We start from the raw sequence: 7,431 nt of genomic DNA, 5'->3' as shown, positions 1-7,431 counted from the left end.
AGATAAGAGTTTTTCAACCTTCACAAATACCAGCTGTGAGAAGCTCAGCTGTGTCCTATACCCAGTTGTAAAATTATTTTTATTCTCTGACTTTAAAGCCCTCAATTTAACATGCCATCAAGAGTATATGGATGAAGACCAGGAACAGATTCTTTTTATGTTGAAAGCAATATATGAAACCATTCTTTCAGCTTGTGATGAAATAAGATGCTACAGAAAAGAACAAGATGTCAGCCTAGATACACGAACCCAAATTAAAGAATCAGAAGATAACAGAAGAAGTGGAACAATTAAATATATTATAGAGAATTCAACTGACCAACAAATACAGTCAATGGAAAATCCAGAAAAGGGACTGACAACACTGAAAATAGAAAAGACTTTCTATATAAACCAGAAGAAATTTGAGGAGCAAGAAGAAGAACAGACTGAAGGGAAGACAAACATATCAGGACAACTATGGGGATTTGGAATAATAGAAAGATAGCTCTTCCCCAAAAAATGGTGACTGGATGGTCTCTCTTATTTAAATAATATATATAACAGAGGGAGATCTATTTGATGACTTAAAAGCACTGCCATGGAAGGCGAGCTGGCAAAGGACAAAAGCTAGAATAAGGCTGAAGAAAATGGAGGTTTTGACTTATTAGAGAGGATTTTATATTACTAATTAAAATAGAATATATTCAAATAGACAAGATGTGTATTTTGAATACTAAATTTTGTTATGAATTGAGATAAAGAAAACATTGGTCACTTAAAACTTGGAACTATAAATATTAAAAGTTAAATTTGAATATTGATGAGAAATTAAAAATTGGGGAAAACAAATAAATAGGATATTGATTGTCTATAAAAATTGAATGTAAAAGTAATTAAGATATGTATAAGCTAAACATTTATTGATAAATGTAATAAATACGTTTTTACTTAGTTGATATAACAAGAACTGTATTGGCTTAAACATGAGATAGTAGATATTAAGGGAAAAAGAGAGGAAATATTTGATGTTGAAACAAGGGAAATTTTGGTCATTAAATTTAAGACATTTGGAAATTAGTTGAAAACAAGGATGTTATATTGTATTATTAACTAGATGATGCAAGATGGTGAGAAATAGAATATACTCAACTAGATAAGGTGTGTCTTGAATATTAGACTTTGTTATGAATTGAGATAAAGGAAACTTTGGTTACCTAAAATTTAGAAATTATAAATATCAAATGTTAAATTTAAATATTGATGGGAAACTAAAAATTGGGAAAAACTAATAACAGGACATTGATTGTCTATAAAGATTGGATGTAAAAGCAACTAGGATATGTATAAGCTAAAATTTTATTGATAAATGTAATAATGCTATTTTTACTTAATTGATATAATAAGAACTGTATTAGGACTTCCAGTTTGCCGCTGCGGCTGCCACAACCCCTGGAAGGCAAGCTCCATCTTCCACATCTGATTTTGCATCACTGGGGGACCCTGGAAAGGGTCGAAAGTCGCCCTGTAGGGGCGTCAAGCAAGGAAGGGATTCCTGCTTGATTGCGGGAGGGGGTAGCTGTTCCGCTCGATCTGGGGCAGCTCTCCAAACTGGCGGACAAAAGATTGATCATAGAAATATGGCCTGTCACTAGGCTGTAGACAGCCGAAGTCAAATTTACTATCAGGCATCTATAAAGCAGTGTGGATGAGACTGGGTGAGATTTGAACCTCTCTTCAATCCTAATTATTTTTTCCACCTGTATAAGCTGCCCAAAGTATTTTTCCCCCTGTGGAGAGAGGGAAGGGAAATTCTATCCCATCCTCTAAAAACAGCACCGACTGACTAACCAGGGGACTTTAAAATGCTGAAAAAATAACGTGATTCTAACTGGATTTTTATCTTTCAAAATTTGAGGACTAAAAGATTTCTTATTCTTATTGAAGATTTGGGTTTTTACTTACAAAAAAGAAGTAAAATTGTGAATGGATTATAAAAATTTTGGACTTAAAAAAAATAAAAAATCTTAAATGGTGTGGGTGACATCTTGTGGCTAAACCTGATATTACAACTTATTATTGTCTAAAAGAGACTTGGCTTCAAGCCCAGACTATAGATAAGACTTTTGCAACCTTGGCAGATATCAGCTGTGAGAAGCCCAGCTGTGTCCTATACTCAGTGACAAAATTATTTTCATTCTCTAATTGTAAAGCTTTTAATTTAACACACTACAAAGAGAACATGGATGAAGATCAGGAACAGATTCTCTTTATGTTGAAAGCAATTTATGAAACTATTCTTACAGCTACTGATGAAATAAGAAGTTACAGAAAAGAACAAGATGTCAGCCTAGATATACGAACCCAAACTTTGATTACACCTAAAGAACAAGCTACACAGAATATAATAGAAGAAGTGGAACAATTAAATACTGTGATAGCAGATTCAACTGATCAACAAACACAGTTAATGGAAAAACCAGAAAAGGGACTGACAACACTAAAAATGGAAAAGACTTTCTATATAAACCAGAAGAAACCTGAGGATCAAGAAAAAGAACAGACCGAAGGGAAAATAAACATTTTAGGACATCGATATGGAAAAATAGAGAGACGATGTGTTAGCCTTCCCCCCAAAAAATGGTGACTGGATGGCCTCTTTTATCTCAAACAATATATATAATAACAGAGGGAAAATTATTTGATGACTTAAAAGCATAAATATGGAAGGCGAGTTGGCAAAGAAAGAAAGCTAGAACAAGGCTGAAGAAAATTGGGGTTTTGACATAATGAGGATTAAAATAGAAAATACTCAAATAGACAAGATGTGTACTTTGAATACTAGATTTTGTTATGAACTGAGATAAAAAAACTTTGGTCATTTAAAACTTGGAAGTATAAATATCAAAAGTTAAATTTAAATATTGATTTGTTTATAAAAGTTGAATGTAAAAGTAATTAAGCTATATATAAGCTAAAAATCTATTGATAAATATAATAAACGTGTTTTTACTTAACTGATATAATAAGAACTGTACTAGCTTAAATTTGAGATAGTAGACATAAATATTTGATGTTGAAACAAGAGAAATTTTGGTTACTAAATTTGGAAATTAATAGAAATTAATAGAAAATAAGAATGTTACACTGTATTATTAGATGACGTAAGATGGTGAGAAATAGAAGGGGTGTTGTCTTACCTGAACGCCTTTTCTCAGCATGGAGATGGAAAATCCACCAATGGGTTTTCTCTGTCTGCCTGTTCTTGAGACCAAGTTAGCCAAACTTGACATGCCTGCTGTTGCTAGGAAAACCCAGTCTTGACAAGGGCGAAAGTGCCTGATGAGAGTACGAGGTGTTAACTCTCAGACCCCTAACTCTGGTCCAACTGACCTTCAGGGTGGGTGTGGATTCTCCATCTCCATGCTGAGAAAAAGCGTTCAGGTAAGACAACGCCTCTTCTCCAGCACAGGAGATGGAGAATCCACCAATGGGACATACCAAAGCCTCACTGCCCCAATGGGGGGGGGGAACAGACAAGGCCAGCTTCACGTCCCCGGAGACCACCTGCTGAAGGACCCTCCGACCAAAGGAGGCGTCCGCATAAGCAAAGGGGTCAATCTTATAATGGCGGACAAACGGGGAGGGTGAAGACCATGTCGCAGCCCTGCAAATCTCCTCGATGGATGCCTGAGTGGCCCATGCTGCAGAGGTCGCAGCACTGCGAGTGGAGTGTGCTGTGATATGACTTGGAGCAGGCAGGGAAGAAGATCAGTACACCTCCATGATACAAGCCCTGATCCACCTACCTATGGTGGAAGCAGACACCTTCTGCCCCAGAGAAGCAGGGAGGAAGGAAATGAAGAGGAGTTCAGACTTGCGAAAGGATGCCGTGCGCTTGATGTAACGTCGTAGTGCCCTACGGATGTTCAGTGTGTGCCACTGCCAATCCAAGTCATGGAAAGGATTGGGGCAGAAATCTGGCAAAATAATTTCCTGGGCCCTATGGAAGAGCGAATTGATCTTGGGCACGAATGTGGGATCCAACCAAAGGTCCCGGTGGAAAATACAAAGGTCATCCCTGATCGGCTCAAAAGACAGTCTAGTGAGTGCAAGTAGGACCCAGGGTAACTCCCAAGAGGGATACCTGTGTACCACGGGTGGCTTGATATTGTTGGTGCCCTTGAGAAACGCGCATATCCTGGGATGGTGGGCCAGAGGGATCGAATTGGCACAAGTAGATAAGGTTGACAGGGCCACCACCTGTCTACAGATGGTAGCAGGGGCTAGGGCCCTATCCAGGCAATCAAGAAGGTATTCTATGATCTGAGGGATTGTCAAGTCCGAGATGTCCAGTTGCCGCCTTCCACACCAATGGCAAAAATTCCTCCATGTGGAGTCATAGATGCGATTGGTTGCTGGCCTGCGAGAAGCCTGAATCATGGAAATTGCTCTGGCTGAGAATGACTCCTGGGTCATGATTTTGCGCTCAAGTGCCAGGCAGCTAACTGTAGCCACTGGGGTTCTGGGTGTCGGAGAACTCCCTGGTGGAGAGACACGCAATCCGGGGGAATCTTCCATGGGGGAGAACAGGAGAGATTCACCAGGTCGGCGAACCAGAGTCTCCGAGGCCAGTATGGTGCCATGAAGATTACCTCTGCTCGCTCCTGCAGCAGTTTGCGAATGGTCGTCGGAATCAGTGGTAGAGGAGGGAAGGTGTAGCATAGACCCTCCGGCCATGGGGCTCACAGGGCATCCGTCCCCTCTGCCCCCAGGGATGGAAAGTGGGAGAAGTACCTCGGGAGCTGGGCATTCGCCAGCGAAGTGAACAAATCAAGGACCAGCTGGCCAAACCTTCGTGACATCTCTGCGAAGAGATCCGGGTGCAAATTCCATTCCGAGTGATCTATGATGGATCGGCTCAGGAAGTCCGCTTGCCAGTTCGCCTCCCCCGAGATGTGTTTGGCCCTGAGAGAAGAAAGGTTGGACTCTGCCCAGGAGCCCAGTAACTGGGCTTTGGACATGAGGGACTTAGATCAGGTACCATTCTGCCAGTTCACGTGGGCCTTTGCTGCCACATTGTCCGTAAGGACTAATACGTGCTGTCTCGCAACCTGGTTGTGGAAGTGGCGGAGAGCCAGGTGTATGGCTCTGAGCTCCAACCAGTTGATGCTGTGTCTCAAATCTGTGCTGGACCAATCACCCTGCGCAAACTGAGACCGGAGGTGAGCTCCCTAACCGAACAGACTGGTGTCCATCGTAATTATAAGAAGGTCGGGCTCCCTGAACAGTGACCCCCTGGCTACCACTGTCGAGAATCATCAACGAAGAGATCTCAGGGTTTGTGCAGGAAGCCTTACCTGTTGGTTGGATGAGCTGATGCCCACCTGCTGGAAGGGGAGTAGAACCACTGAAGGCTTTGTAAATGGAGCCTGGCCCAGAGGACTATGGCTATGCAAGAGACCATCTTCCCCAGAAGCTGGGAAAGCATGGCCAGCGAGACAGTGCGATCTCTGCACGCCCAGCAGGCTAGGTCCCCAATGCTGTCCAGACATTCCTGGGATAGATAGACCATGCAATTTACAGTGTCGATGATGGCCCCCAAGTGCAGGAGTCGGGTCGAGGGGACCGTCTGACTCTTTTGGAAGTTCATTGAGAACCCGTGCTATTGAAGGACCTGGATTGCTAAGCTCAGGTCCGACTGGGCCGCCCGAAGGGAGGACGATTAAATAAGAATGTCGTCCAGGTAGCACTGAACGTGTATCAGTACCATCCTTAAGTGTGCAGCCAGCACAGCCAGGATCTTGGTGAACACCCTGGGAGCAGAGAAGAGATCGAATGGGAGGGCCCTGTACTGGAAGTGATGGCCCATGTAACAGAACCTGAGGAACCGCCGGTGGTCGGGAAGGATGGGGATGTGGAAATATGTTTCCATGAGGTCTATAGATGTCAGGAAGTCTCCTTTTCTGACGCTCCCTAAGATGGATTGGAGCGTTTGCATTTTGAACTTTCGTATGCAATGTGGTAATTCAGACCTTTGAGGTCTAGAATCACCCTCCATCCTCCTGATGTTTTGGGAACAATGAAGAGGATGGAATAGAATCCCCTTCCCTTCTGATCTGGCGGCACCGGTTTATAGCCCATATGTCCAGAAGATGACGAAAGGCCTCTTGCATAAGACCCCGTTTGTTTGAGTCCCATGATAGGGGACATGAGATGAAGCGACCCGGAGGACACAAATTGCAGGGACAGGCCAAATTGTATGGTTTGTAGGACCCAGGCGTCTGTGGTGGTAAGTTCCCACTGATGGAAAAAAAGGGATAGTCTGCTACCTATGGGAGGGATAGCCCGAGAGTCAATTAGACCTCCTAAAGAGACAACCTCCCCCTTAAACTGGCCGTTTGGTCTGATTCTGCTGCCTGGATCTAAAATCTGATCTGTCATATGGACGGTCCTGTCTGGCCATGAAGGGGTAGGGAGGCTGGGTGGCTCCTGAGCCCATTCCTGGCCGAAAGGACTGTCTATGGATGTAAGAGTTGGCGCGCCTGTCAGATCTTTTGTTGAGGCGGGCCATGACCTTCCGCTTGTCCTTATTCTCTATTAAATAAGGATTCAGGGCCTCTCCAAATAGATGGCCTCCTTGGTAGGGAGCGTTGCCAGATGCCATTTGGACTTGGCGTCAGCTTGCCAATGCTTGAGCCATAGCATCCATCTTGCTGTGACATTGGCTGCTATGGATCTGGAGGCAAAATTGGCCGACTGCAAGGTTGTGTCCAATGCATACTCAGTCGCTGCAACCAGCTTGCTTAGATCTTGATGAGTCTGTATGTCCTCTGGGGGAAGCCTGGCCTGAAGCTGGTGAAGCTATAGGAGGGAGGTCCTGACAAAAAAGGAAGTGCAAGTGGCAGTTTTAATTGCCCACGCAGCCACTTGATGAGTCTTGTGGAAGGTCAGGTCCCATCTCCTGTCCTCTGTCTTTAGCGCCTCGGCCATGTTCCCCGACACTGCAGAAGAGGACATGAGAGGGTCCAGGATTCATCCAACTTTGGTACTTCAAGAGTCACCTAGAATAAAGGGAATAAAAATAAATAAGAATGATTATAGGTTGAGAGCTTTTGCTGATGATTTGGTTGTGACATTATCTCAATTGATAGACTCGGTTAGGGACTTGGTAAAAGTTTTGACTCAGTATGGGAAGGTTTCTGGTTTTAAGGTAAATAATAATAAGACTAAAATATTATTGAAAAATATGTCTATGAAGGAAAAGGATGTTTTGGTTAAATTAACAGGTTTGGAAATAGTGAGAAAGGTTAAATATTTAGGAGTATATATCACAGCTTCTAATGTTAAATTGAATAAAAATAATTATGAGATACTATGGGCAAAAGTGCAAAAGGACTTAAATGATTGGAAAAAACTACAATTATCTTTTTTGGGGAGAATTTCAGCAGT

This window comes from Crotalus tigris, unplaced genomic scaffold (genome assembly GCF_016545835.1).
Source record: "Crotalus tigris isolate CLP2741 ecotype Arizona unplaced genomic scaffold, ASM1654583v1 scf7180000017666.379230911805:20528666, whole genome shotgun sequence".
Classification (NCBI taxonomy): Eukaryota; Metazoa; Chordata; class Lepidosauria; order Squamata; family Viperidae; genus Crotalus; species Crotalus tigris.
The sequence above is the reverse complement of the archived record's forward strand: the minus strand, read 5'-3'. Positions refer to the sequence as shown.